At 47.8% G+C, this 18,052-nt stretch overlaps 1 protein-coding gene across 5 annotated transcripts in view; it reads right to left on the bottom strand.

The window, feature by feature from the left end:
* C5PH7orf57 (chromosome 5p C7orf57 homolog) overlaps positions 1-18,052 on the bottom strand; it is a 709,483-nt gene that overhangs the window by 56,221 nt on the left and 635,210 nt on the right. The gene's annotated exons all lie outside the window — the stretch shown is intronic.

Below are 18,052 nucleotides of genomic sequence, written 5' to 3' on the forward strand. Positions count from 1 at the left end.
AAAGATAGTCACCTTCTTCAGTAATATCGGTCACCTTTACTCAATTCAAAGGGACTACTTTTGGCAACATGAGAGAAAGTTGGAGGGCAGGAATTGTAACCCATGTTTCAATATTATAAGCACATCTTTGTCCCAGGCACACTTCCCACTGAGCCATCTTACTCGTTTTATATACAGTTATTTGCTGCAGGTACACTACCTCTTCAGCTATTTTACTTAAGTTTTGGAACTTATTGGGATCTTGCAACAGCTATATTAATCCACTTATTACATTATTTGGATTGGGAATTGGTGGGAATAGGACATGTACATTTCAGATTTCTCACATAGGTCATCAGCAAATCAATAAGGGCTTAAAGAAAATACAATTTTCAATAGCAACTTCATAAACATGAGCCCAGCACAATGCTTTTCAACTGCAAAATGTAGAGGAGACCAGAGAAACATTAAAAATGTTGAGTTTTACTACAGCTCACCTCTCCCAGTAAACCACCAGATGAAAACCTGCCCAACACATGAAGGGAAGAGACTTTGGTTGTACTTTCACACCTCTGCTCTGCCTGAACTCAATCAAAACGGTGAAAGCAGCATTTGTTTAATGATCCTTTTAAAGGATATACAGGACATTCCTGAATTATTGCAGCCATCCAGTCAAATCAGAACTTAATGTATTTTGTAGGGGAAACTATTCGGCTTCGAGTGATAATAAAGTATTCAACCAAAGACGAATATCTCATTTCAGCTGGAATTCAGTCAAATACTTACTCGAAGCCGAATTTCGGTACATCCCGAATTAAAAGTATTTTCTCTGAGGCAAAAAGCAGGCAGAAAAAATCCCAATAACCAGAGCTCGCTTTAATTTACTTCCTCTTAGTGAATCACAGCAATGTGGTCCTCTAGACCCACAGAGAAGTACTGTCCTTTCTGTCTGATCCCTGAAGAGGACCTGTTCTTTTGTCCCGTCTATTCCGATATACAGGATAGAACATTGAAACCCATTCTTAAAATGGCTACGTTTACACAATGTCGCCACCCCTAACCCATCTATTATTGGCAAATACCCCACTAGTCGGTTGGTTTATACTATCTTATGTAAGACAAGCGTTGCCAAGGTGGAAATATCTTGGCATATTCCAGTGTAGTCCACAGCCTTCTGCTATCTGGTTTATTGGTCAAGTTTGTAATTATAATTCATGAATTTTATTGCATCTTAATCATTGCATTTATTGTTTATATGTAATCGTTTATCCCTTATATTAAAATTTGGTGATGTAATGTTTAGAATAATTATTGACTAACCTGGAAATATCCATCATGAATTTCGTAGAATTTTCTCTACTACTGTGATGTCTGCGGATTTATTTTTTAAGTTCTTTTTCAAGTGTATATTATGTAGGTGCCGTTTTATGGATAGATGTGTTTATCTGAAATAAACATTGAATTGACTGTCTTTGCCATTGATCTGGAAATACATTTTCGATGGTATATATTGGTTCTTCATTTCTATAAGGGGTCACAGAGGGCTCCTGGTATACATTGACTGGAAAATCTTATTGATACATGGATGTTGCTGTACATAAAGAAAGGGTGAAGTGGTCTGCTTGGTGACAGACTACTTTAATGTGCAGTTTAAACCACTGTTCATCTTCATTTCTGAATGTCAAGCATTCTTCATGTGGAAGATTTAGCATTTGATATTCCTGTCACTAAGAACATAAAATCCAGAAAGGAACATTATCTAGCTTTAGCGATTGCTCAGTTATGGCTTAGAGTTGGCTTAAGATCCCTCAACGGTAGATATAAGGGTGATTATCCCGCTCAACCTGCTTTTAATGGACTGGGACAAATATTAATTAAATATTAATTGATATCACCTCATGGCACTGTGTCATATTGTTCAAGGTCTCATCCCGCCCAGAAAGCGATCATGACACTATCATTACTAATTTATCGATTTGTTTTGTACTAGAACCTATCCTTTTACAATCTAAATATTATACTTTATTAGAGTGTTCTAATAATCGTAAGATAGTTAAATGGGAACATATTAATTAAGCAGACCCCTCCCTACATTATGTGACCCTTTTATGGTCTTATGATGCTGAAGACTCAGGAATGATAATGGACTCTTTACTCATTTTAGCGAACGTGATTTTCAACTATTTGTCTAAACCACGTGTTGAGATTAAGCACCATGCAAACCACAGGGAGACCTGGTATGATAAGAAATGATCTTAGCACTGATAAAAATGTCTAATTAGAGGTACAAAAGTGAGCTATGCATAGCATGATGTGAATATAAGGAGCGTATATCTAAGAAAAAGGAGGCCCATGCAACCATTTGCAGGGAAAAGTTAAGAGTCAACACAGAGTAATGACTCAATAGGCTTTTGGGAGCAAGTAAATGGAGAAGTACATTGGAAATACGTTCCCCCTACAAGACTGTATCCACACATGTAGCTGGTATGAACATTTTGCCAACTTATACCATGAAAGTAGAAGAGATTTTCCAGAGAAGCTGGTAGTTCATCCCAGTGGCGATTTGCCTTTGACAGTCTGTCTGCACGAAGTGAAATTAGCACTACTGGGGGAGAAATGTGGCAAAGCACATGGACCAGATGGGACACCAATTGATAGTTTTAAGAATGAAGTGGACATTTGGGCCCCTTATTTGATTAAATCATTTAACGCAATCATTGCTGCCAATAAAATTCCTTCATCAGAGGACGATTTGTAGATGGTCAATCTGTAAAAGAGATGGGAAGGAGGACCCTGTTAACTAACGCTCAATCTACTTTCTGGATAATGCGCAGAAAAGTTTTAGGAAGGTTCTACTCAAACATCTAGAGGATTGCTTACAGTTTAGTAATACAATTTCCACCTTACAGAAAGGAGTCCAGAAGGGAGTGGGCACAATAGACCAGGCATTCAGATTGTTTCGTATAATTGTCACATTTGTCATTCTAAAAAAGATGATTCTTTATTTCTGTTTCATTGACCTGAAAGCAGCCTTGATTCAGTTCCGAGAATTGCCTTGTGGTCTGCCCTACAAAAAACTCAGGGTGCCACCTAACCTTTTAAGGGCCACAATTAACCTACACACAGATAAAACAAACATCGGTTATGACTAGGCGGGGAAAAACATTAGATTTCCCAATTGAAAAAGGAGTAAGACCGGGGGTGTTTTGACCCTGGTCTTATTCAATGTGTGCATTAATGATATTACCACGGATATCCCAAACTTAGAGGCTGATGCCAACCCATGGGTATTCGGATGACGCAATTGTCATTTCAAAAACAGTTATCAGACTTTTTAAGCAAACCGTGTTATTTGCAGTTTTATGTAATACTATGGGTCTAGCCATACATTATATGAAAACTAAACCAACGGTATGTACTGGGGAAAGGAAGAAAGCCAAAGCTCTCAATTTGTGCACTATTAATTCTCCCATTGTAGACGTTTGCTTGTATGACTATTTGGGCCTTAGATTTAGGAGCAGGGAAAACTGGCAGGAACAATGTAAGAACTCGAAACAAATACAAAAAAAAGTGCAAGAGCTCTATTGAGATTTGCCCGTGAGCAAGGGGGTAGACTGGTTAAGCCAGCCCTGGTGGTCTATAAAGCCAAAACAAGGCAAGTGTGTACCTATGGCTCAGAAATTTGGGGTCACTTGGGCTGCAAGATACTGTTCCAGAATGAAAGGAAATTCTTAGAGCAACTCTTAGGACTACCACAGTCTTCCCAGAATATTCCAGTTCATTATGAGCTGGGATGGCACTCAATAGAAGTGTTAGTGGCCAAAAGACAGATTTTATACTGGCTAAAATTGCATAATGAGCTGGTTTTAATAGTCTTTAAATGTGCACTGTCTGGTGTATTGAATTAAAATGGAAGTCTGCAGGCTTTATGGTTCAAACATGTAAATGCTAGCCTGCAGGAGATTTGCAAAACCACACTGTGGGATAACCCTGAAAGGATAAATATGAATCCTGGTGCATTAGTTAAATAAAAAGGTTATGCTTTGTTTCAAGAAAAATGTTGGTATCATTTCTCAAATAGTGACACATTTTTGAATTGTCTTAAGAATACTCCTCATATGAGCAGTAGTTCGACCACGCACGCAGTCACTTTATTAGAATCCTTTTAATAACATTAAGGCTATCTTACCAACCGCTTTACTAATGAAAAAATGGACTCTGAAATGTTCAGATTTATGTTTCGCATTTAGGTTGTGCCCAGAAACAATTGACCACTTATTATTTCTATATTCGGTATATACCGATATATCGGAAAGAAAATATCTGAAACCTTGGCTGAAGAACAAGGGTATAATCAATGTATCTTCTGCTAGGTTACCTTGTAAATTATTGGCCACGACGGATTCTAGAAATGCTTGGTATAGGAGGTAAACATTTTTTTCTAAATTAAGTGATAGTTCTATGTGTAGTTTTCTTACATGTGGCTTGTGATTTCAGATCTTCCCTTTTGGGATTTTATATTCCTATTGATTGCATGAATGCTTGGTGATATAGCATGTAATATCTTTATTTTGATGAATTGGTGATGTGTTCTTTCTTTATATGCGTTCATGACAAAAATCAAAATAAGCTCAAATAATGGTTATGATGACTTCAGATGTCTTCTACAAGTGGCTTCGGTGAGCACAGGGCTTTGTATACTCAATGGAGACTACATCAGGAAAATGGGTCAGACTGACCTTATAGCCTGGCAGAGGCACACTGGAAGGCAGTAGAAGAGGTTCAGAAGATGCTAGAGCAATGTGTCATCAATTAAGCCCTTGCAGCCTCAGTCATCACTCATTCATTTGGTTCCCAAGCCAGACAGAATTTTGCGTAGACTTTCAAAAGGTAAATGATATCTTGAAATTCGGTGCCAAGAATAGATGAGACGATCGAGGGGATGCTAAATAAATTTCCACCCCGCTAGATCACAAAAGGCTATTGGCAAATCCCACTGATCAAGAAGAAAAACTGCCATGGTCACCCCCAATGGGCTTGCTCTAGTTTACTGTACTTCCCTTTGGTCTAGACAGTTCTCCAGCTACCCTGCGAGGGGGTGGATGTTGTACTCGGTCTCACCAGGCCTTTTGAGGGGCATGTCTAGAAGACTCTGATCTATAGCAAAACTTGGGCCAATCAGGTGAAGCATCAATATCTTCAAAATTAAACAAATAAATGTATGTAATTAGTCATCTACAGTCTACAGCTGGCCCATCTTGGATCTGGCTTGCCTGTCCGCAAACGTTTTGTTTGCGGGTGGACTGCCTGCAGTGTAACCGCTCAGGCCCCCGTTTTGGCGTTCATTAAAGACAGGGGCCTTAGCAATTTTTGTCCACCGCGGCCAATGTTAAGGATTCGAGGGACACCCCTGCACACCCAAAATAACGAACATGGGGAGCGTAGACAGCCCCGCAACCTCCACTCCTCATGTTCAGTATTTTCGGCCGTGACCAAAACAGTAGCATCCAAATCGAACAAAACGCCCATACAGACAGTGTTTTTCAATTAAAATGGGTGTTACCACCAGTCTTATAGATAATCAAACGGAGTGCCATCTAGCCTTGTCATCTGTCAAAGACATGGGTTTCAAGTTAGAAAAGGTTCTGTACAAACGTAGGTGGCCAAAACTAAGGGGCATCCAGAATATCTCCACTCCAAAGACCCAGAGGGAATTATGAGCATTTCTGAGTCTTGTTGGCTATTACCCATGGTTTATACCAAACATTTCAACAACTGAAGGAGCCAAATAAGGATATCACCAATTAGCCCTGATCTACTTCAGGTGCGGCCTTACCATTACAAGCCACACGGCATGCCTACCTCGACACTTGCAACGTGGTTTGTTACCTGGCTGCTGGGCCCGACTACATGATGTTACCTGGCCACAAGGCTTGCCTAACTGGACTCTTGTACCTTGATGTTACCTTGATGATACCTGGCCGTAAGGCTTGCCTTGTATTTGAATCTGTATACCTGAAGTAGCCCCCTGCACCATGGGGCATGGCTTTACCAGACAGTGCACCTACACTCACTATGTCCTTTGGAGTACCTGTACAGCCAAAGTAGCTCCCCGTAACATGAGGAGTGGCTTTACCTGGCAGTGCACTTACTTTAAATTTGTCTTTCATGCAAATTCTGTACACCTGAAGTAGCCACCTGTACCATGAGGTGTGGCTTTGCCAGATTATGTTTTTTTCAAGATCCACCTGCATGTTTGAAAATCCCCATGATTCTGCACTTTGCAAAATGTCACTCCGCACTTACTGTAACTAACGCCCCAAGGGGTGACAACTCAACAGGATTACATGGACTGAGAGAGCCCTTTGTCACTGAAAGCACTCAATATGCCATCTTCCCCTCCTGTTCATGTCCAACCTTGCTCACCCATTTATTCCCCCAAAGTATACATCCAGAGTAGGACTGGGGCAGTACTATCACAAGTAAAAAATGGGAGTAAAGCAACCCACATTTTTTTATTCGTCGATGACTCCACTGCAGAGAAAGAAATGATGAGCCATTGCCATGGAGTGCTTAGCCATTTGGTGGGCAGTATTTGACTTGGTCACCCATCAGGCCCCTCTTACTTGGTTGACCTCAGCAAAGGAAACCAGTCAAAGGGTGACAAGGTAGTCCCTTGCCCTCCAAACCTGCACTTTTCTGTGGTCCACTGGAAAGCCGGCCTTCTGACCAATGAGGATTACCTCAGCAGGTATCCCATTGACAATCAACCAAGGAGTCAAGCGGAAGAGGAGATATATGACCAAGTCCCCTGCCTGGTTCTTGTGACCACACTGAGCGAGTGGATGAGCCAGGGGCGGTATGGTATGTTCCCCCGGTCACCCTCACTTGGTCACAGTTACATGGCAGAGGACAGATTAATGTTGACTGTCCCCTCTATGTAAACCATGATCCTCCCCAGCTCCACAACAACTCTTTAGGGGGCAGTCATAGTAACCTTGACTCTCCTCCCTAAACAAACCCTGACCCTCCTCAGTTTCACAATCACATTTCAGAGAGCTGCAGAAACACGGCGGAGGACATGTGTGCACATAGGTACACGCAGCGAAAGTGCACTACACACCTGAGACCCCTGGTGAGTCGCAGAAGCACCGACAGCTCCCCCTCCACACCAGTGTTGGAGAGGCTGCGACCCTTGTGGTTCATGGACGTACCACACAAAGTATGAAAAGGGCAACAAAAGCATAAACGTACTGTGAGGCAGGCATGGAATTGAGAGACACACTCAAAAGTCTTCTTAAAGAAAGAAATTGTGGTTCAAAAAGAAATGCAAACCAAGGCTGGTTTCAGGTAGTATTACTGTCAGGTTTAGTAATGCCAGTTTAAAAATAGTTCAATGCATAAGGGGTGCCCTTGGGATCTTCCAGGTAGGGCTCTTGCAGCAGGACAATACAGTTTACAATGTCTCTGGGTCTCTTGGGGTTCCTTTCCCCAAGCTCTAACCCCTCTGGTTCCCAAAACCCAGAGTCACAGTTCCTTCTAGGCCTCTCAGGGTTCCCTCCCCAAGTCTAGGCGTCTCTCTTTTCAACAATGTCTCTCGTAGTTTCCTTTGGGCCTCTCAGGGTTCCATTCCCCAAGCTTAGGCCTTTCTCTCTACACCGATGTCTTTACATTTTCCTTTGGGCCTCTCAGGGTTCCCTTCCACAAACATAGGCCCCTCTTGTATCAAAATGTTCACTTAAAAGTTCACAAACACCAAAAGTTCACATTGTCAGGATGCTCTTCACAAAGTACAGTTCTTTCTTGTGAGGGTTCAACAGCCTTTTATCCACTTTGGAGGATTTCGCTCCCATGTTGCTCAGTTCAGCTCCCCCTTTTTCCAACTTCTATCATGTGGCGCTGTTACACCTCCTTTGGTCAACACCGTGGAAGTATCAGAGACTTTCGTGAAAGCAGGGCTTTTGCTCCTCCCCATGCGCGACCACTCTGATACCTGATCCCTCTCCTTACACTCCTTCTGGCACCTTTTCCCCTCTGTGCCTCTTACACACTTTCCTTTTCCAACTTTTGTCTTTTCCGTGCCTCTTGCACACTTTTCTGGCACCTTCTGTCTTTTGGTGCCTCTTGCTCACTTCCTTTACCTTGCCATGCCTCTTGCACAATTTCTGTACCTTGCTTTTCTTCTAGCACACTTTTCTGTTTTCTTCGTGCTCCCCACACCTTTCTCACTTTTTCCTTCTTTCTTTCGGGTCACTCACATCCTCTTCTCTTTCTGTTCTTCCCAATTCACTGTTTCTGCTTTTTCTGCTTTTGCGCTGCTCGCGCACTTTTTTCTCTCATTTTTTAAACAAGCAATTTTGAAACAAGAAGCCAAAACCATATAACATAAGAACCAAAAACACGGCGGAAACTTGGTCCGTCATTAACACTCTAGACACCACCCAGGAGGCGTTGGTGTCTAACCCGATCCCAGTAGCAACCTGGATGTTAGGTAAGATTTTCACAGAACTGGTAAATCTTCCTGACCTGGGTCAACCCCAGAACCTTTTGCTTTATTAATGGGATATTTTTCCTTAATACCTCAGTGAAAGAACCTTTTTGCACACTCACATAATCTTTAACTCTTTTGATGGGTGTCATTTTTTTTTGGACTCTCCATAGTGTCTTTTTAAAGTTATCCTATTTGACAACGTATTGGCAATAAGTGCTTGTTGTTGCTGGGTTGCCCTAGGGGCTCCACTTTTAACTTTAATTTGCTAACCTTGGGAGAACTACAGTTCCCAAGGGTAGAAAGGATCATTGGATCCCTTTTACATTTTATTCTGTGAAGCCAGCACACCCCACCTTATGTGGAGTGCTGGATACATTGTATGCCCTTTCACACTAAAACAGTACAATTCTGTTACAGGGACAAGCTTACCTTCAATGGCTGGTGGCAGTGATAACTTGTATTAATTTAGTGCACCCTCACCGCGGGCTGTGTTCACAGCTGCAGGAGAGGCACCTAAGGGTGCTCCTTTTACCAAAATGGCACTGGTGGTCTTTTTTTGGAATTTTAGTGATTCTTGTCCTTTTGTGTTCCTTCCCCTGACATCCAGGGCGGGAAATACCTTTGTGTGATTTTTATCTTCAGCAGGAGTCCCCTGGACTCCCCGCCCAGGCTCCAGTCTGTATGTGAGGGCAGGAAGCAAGGGAGGAGTCCAAAACTCCACAGCCCTTTGTCTTACGCCTTTCTTGAATGGGGACAAATCCAAGTGGGGGGCTGGCTGTCCTGATCCAGAGCGCCCCTTCTTGTAAAAATGCGGGGAGAGAATGCAGGGGTTGTGCTGTAGTTCCTGATAAATACTGCAAACCTGGAAGCTGAAAAAAAGTCAAACACTGGAAACGAAACCAAAGAGCAAGATGAAGGAAACGCGGCTGAAACGATTTCCAGCGACTGGAGAGCCTGCTGTGTAACCCGAACCTGCTGTAGTCCTTCCTTCTAATCTACCTGGGAACTCAGAAAACGACGACCCTGACCCAGAGCCTGGTGAGACCCACTAGACTCAAGAAGACCTGCATTTTGAGCCACCCCACGCATTGCTGCGACCCTGCTTTGCAGCAATACCCTGGGACCTCAAGCCATCGTGCGGTGCACAGTCTTCCGAATCTCACTGAAACTTCGTGGGCATCCTGGTGGATCTACAGAGACACGAATCGAGTCCGAAAAGTCCCCTCAACAGAGTGCTGGACCTTTGTAACAACGAGAATTCAACTGCGATTTTCTGTCTTCCCCTGTGCTCGTTGAAGGTGTCCAGTCAAATGGTCGAAAATAAAAGATCGAATGACCATTTGATCTGATCGACAGTCAAATGGTCGAAAAAAAAGGTCACATTTTTTATTTATTTATATATATTTTTTAAGTTTTGGTTGGTTAAAAATATTTTTAATAAAGAAAACAGGGGTTTGGGGGGTGAACCCCCCCATTTAAAAAAAATAAAAACAAATAATCAACCATTTTTTTCGACCATTTGACTGTCGATCAAATGGCATTCGATCCTTTGGTTTCGACCAAATGACTGGTAACCCTCTTTGAAAAGGCGCCAAAACCGCAGAACCGCAATCAGCCACGAGGGAAACCTTGCCTAGAGCCTTCTTCATTGATCCCCGCTGCAAAGTCCCTTCTGAGGTCTTGTTTTCAGACACCACAACAAGTAATCCACTTAACGGGTATATGGCTGCAGACCCTGAAGTCCTTCTGCTGTAAAATGTTCAATGCTGAGGTACTGTGTTGGCTTCGGTATGTACTTACCTTAAGTCTGTTAGGATTTATGTGTAGCTGTGGGTTTTTTTCTGTGATGGGGAGGCCTCTCATCCAGTGCACCTAGTCTCACTGCTATAATCCCGCTAGGTTATCTTCTGCGAAACCCCTGGACCCTCTTCTAATTCAGAAGTAAAGTACTCACCTGTTTGCCCAGTTTCCATAAGGAACTCTGACTTTTGCTATTAAAGAACCTATTCTGACACTGCCTGTTGGTCACTAGTCCTAGTGACCCCCCTTCTGCCACTGTGAACACTCATGCTCCAAGAATAAAGGAAAGACTTTGAAGGGATTGAGCCTTTTGCCTAGAAAAGAAAATAAGTGTTTAAAAGTTACTTACTTGTAAAAGAGTTGGTTGGTAACTGTATTTCTAAGAGTGAACAGTTACAAAAGTTCCTACTTATCTTGAATGTGTGATGCACTATTCTCAAAAGTATGGTTAACATCTTTTCTTCCTTAGACATTTTTTTACTCTTCTGTGATTACATTTTGGGAAGAGGCACAACCTAAAGTATTGGTTTAACCATATTATTCCTGCAGGGTAACTGTATGAGTGTCCGCCAACTGTTGGTATCACCAGATTAGTCCTTTGAGGATAATTGTATGAGTGTCCCCCAACTGGGTCCTGCGTCCCCCTGACTTGCTGCTAGCCTGTCCAGAATAAGTCTGCATTATGTTGTTGCCTACATAAAATAACGTCGAGTCATTCAGTAAAGTGTAACATTGGGTTTTACTTTCCCCTTCATTGTGAGGTTAAAAAAGTATATGGGTTTTACTTACCTAGAGTTAGCTCTGTGCCTTCCCAAAAATAAGTTACAAGAGTTACTGCTTATCTCCATCTGTGTTACACTAATCTCAAAAGCACCTGTAATTGAATATTACATCCTTAGGTTACTCACCTAGTATAGCTGTGTTATCACAAAAGTAGTTATAGGTTTTTACTATACCTAGAATAAGTGTTCCACTATTCACCAAAAGTATATTGTCCAGTTGATGGATTATGTGATTTGAACTGAGAGTCACTGTACAACTGGAAGGGTCTAATGCCCCTGCATTACTGAATGTAATTGTTAAAAGTAACCATTGGTTTTTACTCCCCAAGAATAGGCTTGACCTATACTGAATGTGTATGAAAAGGTTTTGACTTCCCTAGAACTAATGTCAGGGGTTCCAAATAAGGTTTATACTTTGGTCTGTGTACCTTCAAATATACTGTTGTGCGTTTATATTGTGATTTCATATAATGTGTTAGTGCTTACTTACCCCTAGATCTATCTGGGCCTAGCTGTATTTAAATAAATCCTTTATTTTTACATACATAGTGCTTCCGTGTTTCTTTGGACCATTTGTATTACAATTTCATGTGTACTGATTCTACAGCCCTCCCTCCCTCCTAAGATAAGCCTGGCTGCTCTGTCTACGCTACCATGAACTCAGGTGGTACAGTGTTATACTAAGAGTGGAGTCTTGTACTGCCTCAGTTGAATGGTTTTACTAAGCCCTTAGTTGGACTTCAGAAAAACTGTCCTAACACTGGATTGCTCACTTATCAACATTTTTCGATTCAGACACGTCTGAACCTCCACCACTTCAAGGCGACAAGAGCACATGGGATCAACTAGGCATCGACATTGGGCTATTAATGGACGTGACAGAAAAACTAAAGAACTCAAGAGCGGCAGGGCCCGATGGTTTAACCAACGTGATGATGGAGCAGAACCCCCATACAGTGGTCCAAGCTCCTAATGTCCCTATTCCAGCATATCATGGAAAAACAAGCAATACCATCTGATTGGAAAACAGCGGTAATTATACTGCTTTTCAAAAAAGGCTTAAGGACCGATCCAAGCAATTACTGACCCACAGCACTGCTCGACGTGGTGAGCAAGGTGTTTGCTTCTTTGGCCATGAAGACCTTGGGAAAGTGGAGCAGCGAAACCAACCATAGGCATCTATGGCAAGCCGGTTTTATTAAGGGAGTTGGAACATCTTTGAATATCTTCCTTATTAATATTCTTCAAGTCCAGGCGGAAAGAAATAAAAGGAAAGACATGGCCTTTATCGACCTGACAGAAGGAACAAGTTACTTACCTGTAACTGTTGTTCTCCAGCATGGGTCTGGCATGGATTCACATGCTCATGAATATTCCCCGTCGTCAGGCTGGGAATCCTCGGTAAAGAAAAAACCAGTATCAGTTTCGTTTCTGATCTGTCTTTCGTAGTAATAACCAATCACTGGTCTCTGCGTCATACTGACCACAGCCAATGACTGCCCTCTACCTAAGCACCGCCTCTGGCAGCCATCTTCAGATTTGGAAGCACGTGAAGTGGCAGTATGACCAAGTGAAGAGCCGCAGAGGGGTAGGCGGGAGGGTTCGCATGTGAATCCATGCCAGACCCATGCTGGAGAACAACAGTTACAGGTAAGTAACTTGTTCCTTCTCCAGCATGGGGTCTGGCATGGATTCACATGCTCATGAATAAAGAATACATAGCAGTACACACATGCACAACCACGGGAGGTGGCAAAGGCTCAACATTAAGCATCACATCAACTCAACATTAAGCATCTTACCTCCTCACCAGGCTCACCTCAGGCGAACAGGTTGCGCAGCACTGCTTGGCCGACCCTGGACTCCTCCCTGGAATCCCGGTCGACGCAGTAGAATTTCGTGAAGGTGTGCGTCGACCTCCACGTAGCAGCCCTGCATATGTCCAGCAGGGGCACACCAGATAGGAACGCCGTGGTAGCTGCGATCGCTCTGGTGGAATGGGCTCTCGGACGGCCAGGCAGCGGTCGGTTTGCCAACCGGTGACAGCACATGATACAGCCGGAGAGCCATCTGGAGATGGAAGCCTTCGAGAGAGCCTTCCCCTGATTGACAGGTCCAAAGTTCACAAAGAGTTGTGACGTCTTCCGAAAACCCTTCGTGCGGTCCACGTAGAACTTCAGCGCTCTAGCTACATCCAGCGAGTGCAAAGTCCTCTCAGCCGGCGACGAAGGCGACGGGAAAAACACAGGTAACACCAAGGGTTCGTTGAGATGGAAGTCCGACGGTACCTTGGGCATGAAGGAGGGGTGCGTCCTGAGCACTACCCTCGTGTCGTGGAAAGTCAAGTACGGGGCCTTGCAGGAAAGGGCCTGGATCTCTCCCACTCGTCGTGCGGAGGTGATGGCCACAAGAAAAGCTGTTTTCCACGATAGAAACTTCAACGGGGCCGAGTGCAGAGGCTCGAACGGAGGTCCCATGAGCTTGGTCAGCACCACGTTGAGCTCCCACGCCGGGGCCGGAGACTTCACCGGCGGGAACGATCTGAACAGTCCCTTCATGAACTCTTTCACCAGACGATGAGACCACAAGGACGTCCGGCCCGTGGTTCTGGTGTATCGGGAGATCGCAGCAAGATGAATCTTGATGGACGCGTGTGCCAGACCAGCTTTGGCCAGCGTCAGCAGGTACGGCAGTACTTGGGGAGCCGTAATCCGTAGAGGGTTAATCTTCTGTGCGTGGCACCAGACAGAGAACCTCTTCCATTTGTGTCCGTAGCATTTAAGAGTCGAGGACGCCCTGGCCTTTGCAAGAACCTCTCTGCAATCGGCCGGTATGTCGTATCCTCCAAACTCTAGCGCTGCAGGAGCCAGGCCTGCAAGTTCAGCGACTTCGGGTCGTGGTGGAGGATGGCGCCTCCTTCCCTGGAGAGTAGATCCGCGTCCGCCGGCAGCTTGATCGGCGGGGACGCTGACAAGTCCAGAAGGTCCGGGAACCATATCTGCCTCGGCCACGCAGGTGCGACGAGGATCATCCTGCACCGTGACCTCTTGAGCTGGTTGACGAGCCGGATTAGCAGAGGCAAGGGAGGGAACGCGTAGAGGAACAGGCCCTCCCAGGGGAACGAGAAAGCATCGCCCATGCTCCTCGTCTGGGGAAACCTGCTGGCGAACCTCCGGCACTTGGTGTTCGTCGCCGTCGCGAACAGGTCGATCTGGGGTGTGCCCCACCGTCGGAAGAGGCGATCCACCAGATCCTGCCGTAGTTCCCACTCGTGGCACGAGCGCAGCTCCCTGCTGAGTGAGTCGGCGATGGTGTTTTTTATCCCTGCCAGATGAAACGGCACCAGAAAAATCCCTTGGGCGACGGCCCAATGCCACAGGTCCTGCGCCTCCTTGGACAGCGCTGGGGACCTGGTTCCGCCCTGTTTCCTGATGTAAAACATGGTGGTGGTGTTGTCGGTGAAGATCCTCACCACCTTGCCCTTGAGGGACGGAAGGAAGGACCTGAGGGCCCAAAACACTGCACGGAGCTCCAGGACGTTGATATGCAGGGATTTCTCCGTCGGGAGCCAGAGTCCCCTTGCGTGCAGATTTTCGGTGTGCGCTCCCCACCCTTCCAGGGAGGCATCCGTGGTCACAGTCTCCTGGTGGGCTGGGGTCTGGAAGTCCATGCCCGCCGTCAGATGCGCGCGGGTGCCCCACCACCGTATCGCTCGTCGGAAACTCTCGTCGAGCTTGATCCTTTCCTCGAAGCTGCCCGTCGTCTGGATCCAGTGCGCATCCAGGAATTCTTGCAACGGGCGCATCCGGAGCCTGCACATGGGAATGAGGTAGATGCAGGAAGACATCATCCCGAGGAGGGACTTGATGGACCTCACTTTGGCCGCGTCGGCCACCAACATCCGTTGCACCTTGCCCAAGATGGTCCTGGTCCTCTCCTCCGACGGGGAGGCCAGAAGGGACACTGTGTCGAGCCTCGCTCCCAGAAACAGTGCAACTTGCGCGGGCACCAGGTGGGATTTGGCGTAGTTCACGGAGAATCCCAGGTCCGTGAGGAGTTGGACGATCCTTGCCGTGTGAACCACGGCGAGCTCCCTCGTCTTGGCGCGGATGAGCCAGTCGTCCAGGTAGGGGTAGACGTGAATCCCCTCGCGGCGCAGCTGCGCCGCCACCGGTGCAAGGCACTTGGTGAATACCCTGGGTGCCGACCGTAGTCCGAAGGGAAGGGCTTTGAACTGGTAATGACGCCCTTGGACCACGAATCTGAGGAATTTGCGGTGCCCCTTTAGGATGGGAATGTGGAAGTAGGCATCCTCCAAATCCAACGACGATAGGAAGTCTCCTTCCTCCAGCTGACCCAGGACGTGCTGGAGGGTGACCATCCGGAACTTCTGCGCCTTGATGAACTTGTTCAGACGTCGCAGGTCCAGGATGGGGCGCCATCCTCCCGTCTTCTTCTTCACGAGGAAGTATCTCGAGTAGACTCCGGAGCCCCGAAGCCTCTTTGGGACGAGTTCGATGGCGCCCTTTCTGAGCATCGCCTTTACCTCCAGGAGAAGTTGAGGGACGTGAAGTTCTTTCCTGGCCACGGGGGGGACGCGCGGGCACCTTCTTTGAAACTCGAGCGCGTGGCCCCGGGCCAGGGCGTCCAGCACCCAACGGTCGGTGGAGATGGACTCCCACACACTGACGAAGCCCGCCAGCCGGCCTCCCACCGGGGTGCTTCGGTGGGGGCCCGACCCCACGGCCGGTTCAATCCTGCTTGGACGCGGCCTTGCCGCCTTGACCTCCTTGGCGACGACGGCGGGGTCCGCTAGACTTGCCTCGTCCTCTGTAGGCCTCTTGCGACGACGAGCGGGCCGCTTGACGGTAGGAAGCGAAACCGCCGCCGGAACCTTTGGAGGTGCCCTTGCCTCCGCCGCTCCGAAAGGGCGTCCGTCGTTGCAGGACTCCAAGGGCCCGGGCCGTCTCAGTATCCGCCTTGATGGCCTGAAGGGAATCGTCCACTGTCTTCCCAAACAGGTTGTTCCCGTCGAAGGGCATGTCCAGGACTCTGGTCTGGACGTCCTGCCGGAAGTCCGTAGCTTTTAGCCATCCACGACGTCGAAGGCAAACGCCGTTGCCCAGCTGGCGGAACCCAGTGTCGGCGATGTCCGTCGCCACGGTGATGGCGTGGTCCGAGGCCACCTCACCTTCCTGCAGGATCTCAAGGGCCTCCGCCCTCTTGTCGTCCGGCAGAAAATCCAGCAGGGGAGCTATCTTGTACCAGAGCTCCCTGTCGTAGCGGGCCACGATAGCCAAGGCGTTGGCCGCTTTAATCGTCGTCGCTGCCGACGAGATGACTCTACGCCCCATAGTATCCAATTTCTTTCCCTCGCCGTCCGGCGGGGAAGTCGATGTGGAGGCCGCACCCCCCCCCGCTTTCTTCCTGGCTGCCGCGGAGACGACGGAGTCCGGGGTAGGCTGCGCCCGGAGGCATAGGGGGGCCGTGTCCGGGACCCGGTACTTTTTCTCGTACCGGTCTCTTCTAGCTGGCGTCGTGGAAGGGTTCTTGAGGGAAAGGCCCTCATCCCAAATGTCGTCCAACAGAGGCACTGCGAGGACCGTCTTCCTCTTGGCCTCGCGCCGCTGATAAAGGAAGCCTTCCTTTTTCTTCTCCTCAGGGCAGAGTTGGAAAAGCTCGGAAGCCCTGGAGATCATGGAGTGGAAAGATCCGATCTCGTCGGGCGGAGAGGCCCTGGCGGGAGGCGACGACGGAAAATCCTCGTCGTATGCCTCGTCGTCCGTACCCGTCGCTGCCGTGTCAGTCCCCGTATCATCCCCTCGGGTGGACGGGGAGGAGGGCTGGAAGGGGCGCGACGGTTGAAAAGGAGGTGGTGGATGGATCCTTCTTTTCTTGGTAGGGGGAACACCAGAAGGTCCCGGTTCTGGATCCCCCGACGGGAGAGGTTCCTCCGTCGGTAACGGTAGCCTCGTCCTTATCTCGGAGCATAAGGACTGTATGGCCAACAAAATGGCCGCCGAGTTGTCTTGCGGCGCTGGCAGAGGGGAATCCGACGGGCGAGCAGGGGCCCCGTCGGTATCCTCGACGATGTCGTCGTCGTCACCTGCGTCGGGGTCCATTCCGACGGGCTGGCCTTCTTCCACGCCTAGGCCGTGGCTTAAGACCTCGATCAGCTCCTCTTCTGAGGTTGAGGCCGACTCTACGACGACGCCCTGCCCCCCCTTCTTCTTCCCCACGGAGGGTTTCACGGGGGTCCTATCGATGGGCACAAAGGAAGACTCCCTCCGAGGAGGCAGGGAGATTCTGGGCCCTGAGGTCGCCACCACTGGTGCAGCCACCACAGGCTGAGCCAGGGCCGCCGCGACCGTTTCGATAGAGGGCTTGGTCGGATGGATCAAGGCCTTCACCACCTTAGGTGCGCTCACCGCCTTATCCTTGAGGGAGGGGGCACTGCCACGCTCCTCCTCTGCCTTAGAGCTCGACCGGGGCCTCTCCAGGAGCTTCGCCGGGTGCTCGGCCTTCCTCTTACCCGACCCAGAGCGTTGGCTCGTGGTTGATGGCGCCGGGGAGGGTGCGCCCTGCCTGGCGCCCGTAGAGCCCGACCGTTCGGCGCTCCCGGTGCCAGCGGACTCGCGGTGCTTGGCCTTATGTTGGGCCCCCGTCGCCGGGGCGCCCTCAAAAATCTTAGAAGACCGCTCGGATTTCTTCTTCTTCTCGCCAGACGGGCTCTTACCCTCCAGCCAGTTGGCGAGACGTTGATGGCGGTCCTTCATGGTCCGTTCCGACATGTTGCCGCAAAACGCACAGTCCTTCTCCACGTGCGTCTTGTCCTCATGAAGGCAGTAAAGGCAGAAAGAGTGTTCGTCCTCCTTGAAGACGTTCTGCAGCTGGCATCCAGGGCAGACCCTGAACAGCTTTCCGGGCGTCGAGCTTCCCTTCTCCTGGGCCATCTCCGAGAGCGGGCCTGAGAAGCTTCTGGAGTCCTCCGAAGTGTAGC

The sequence above is a fragment of the Ambystoma mexicanum genome, chromosome 5p, assembly GCF_040938575.1.
Source record: "Ambystoma mexicanum isolate Mex_15411 chromosome 5p, UKY_AmexF1_1, whole genome shotgun sequence".
Lineage (NCBI taxonomy): Eukaryota > Metazoa > Chordata > Amphibia > Caudata > Ambystomatidae > Ambystoma > Ambystoma mexicanum.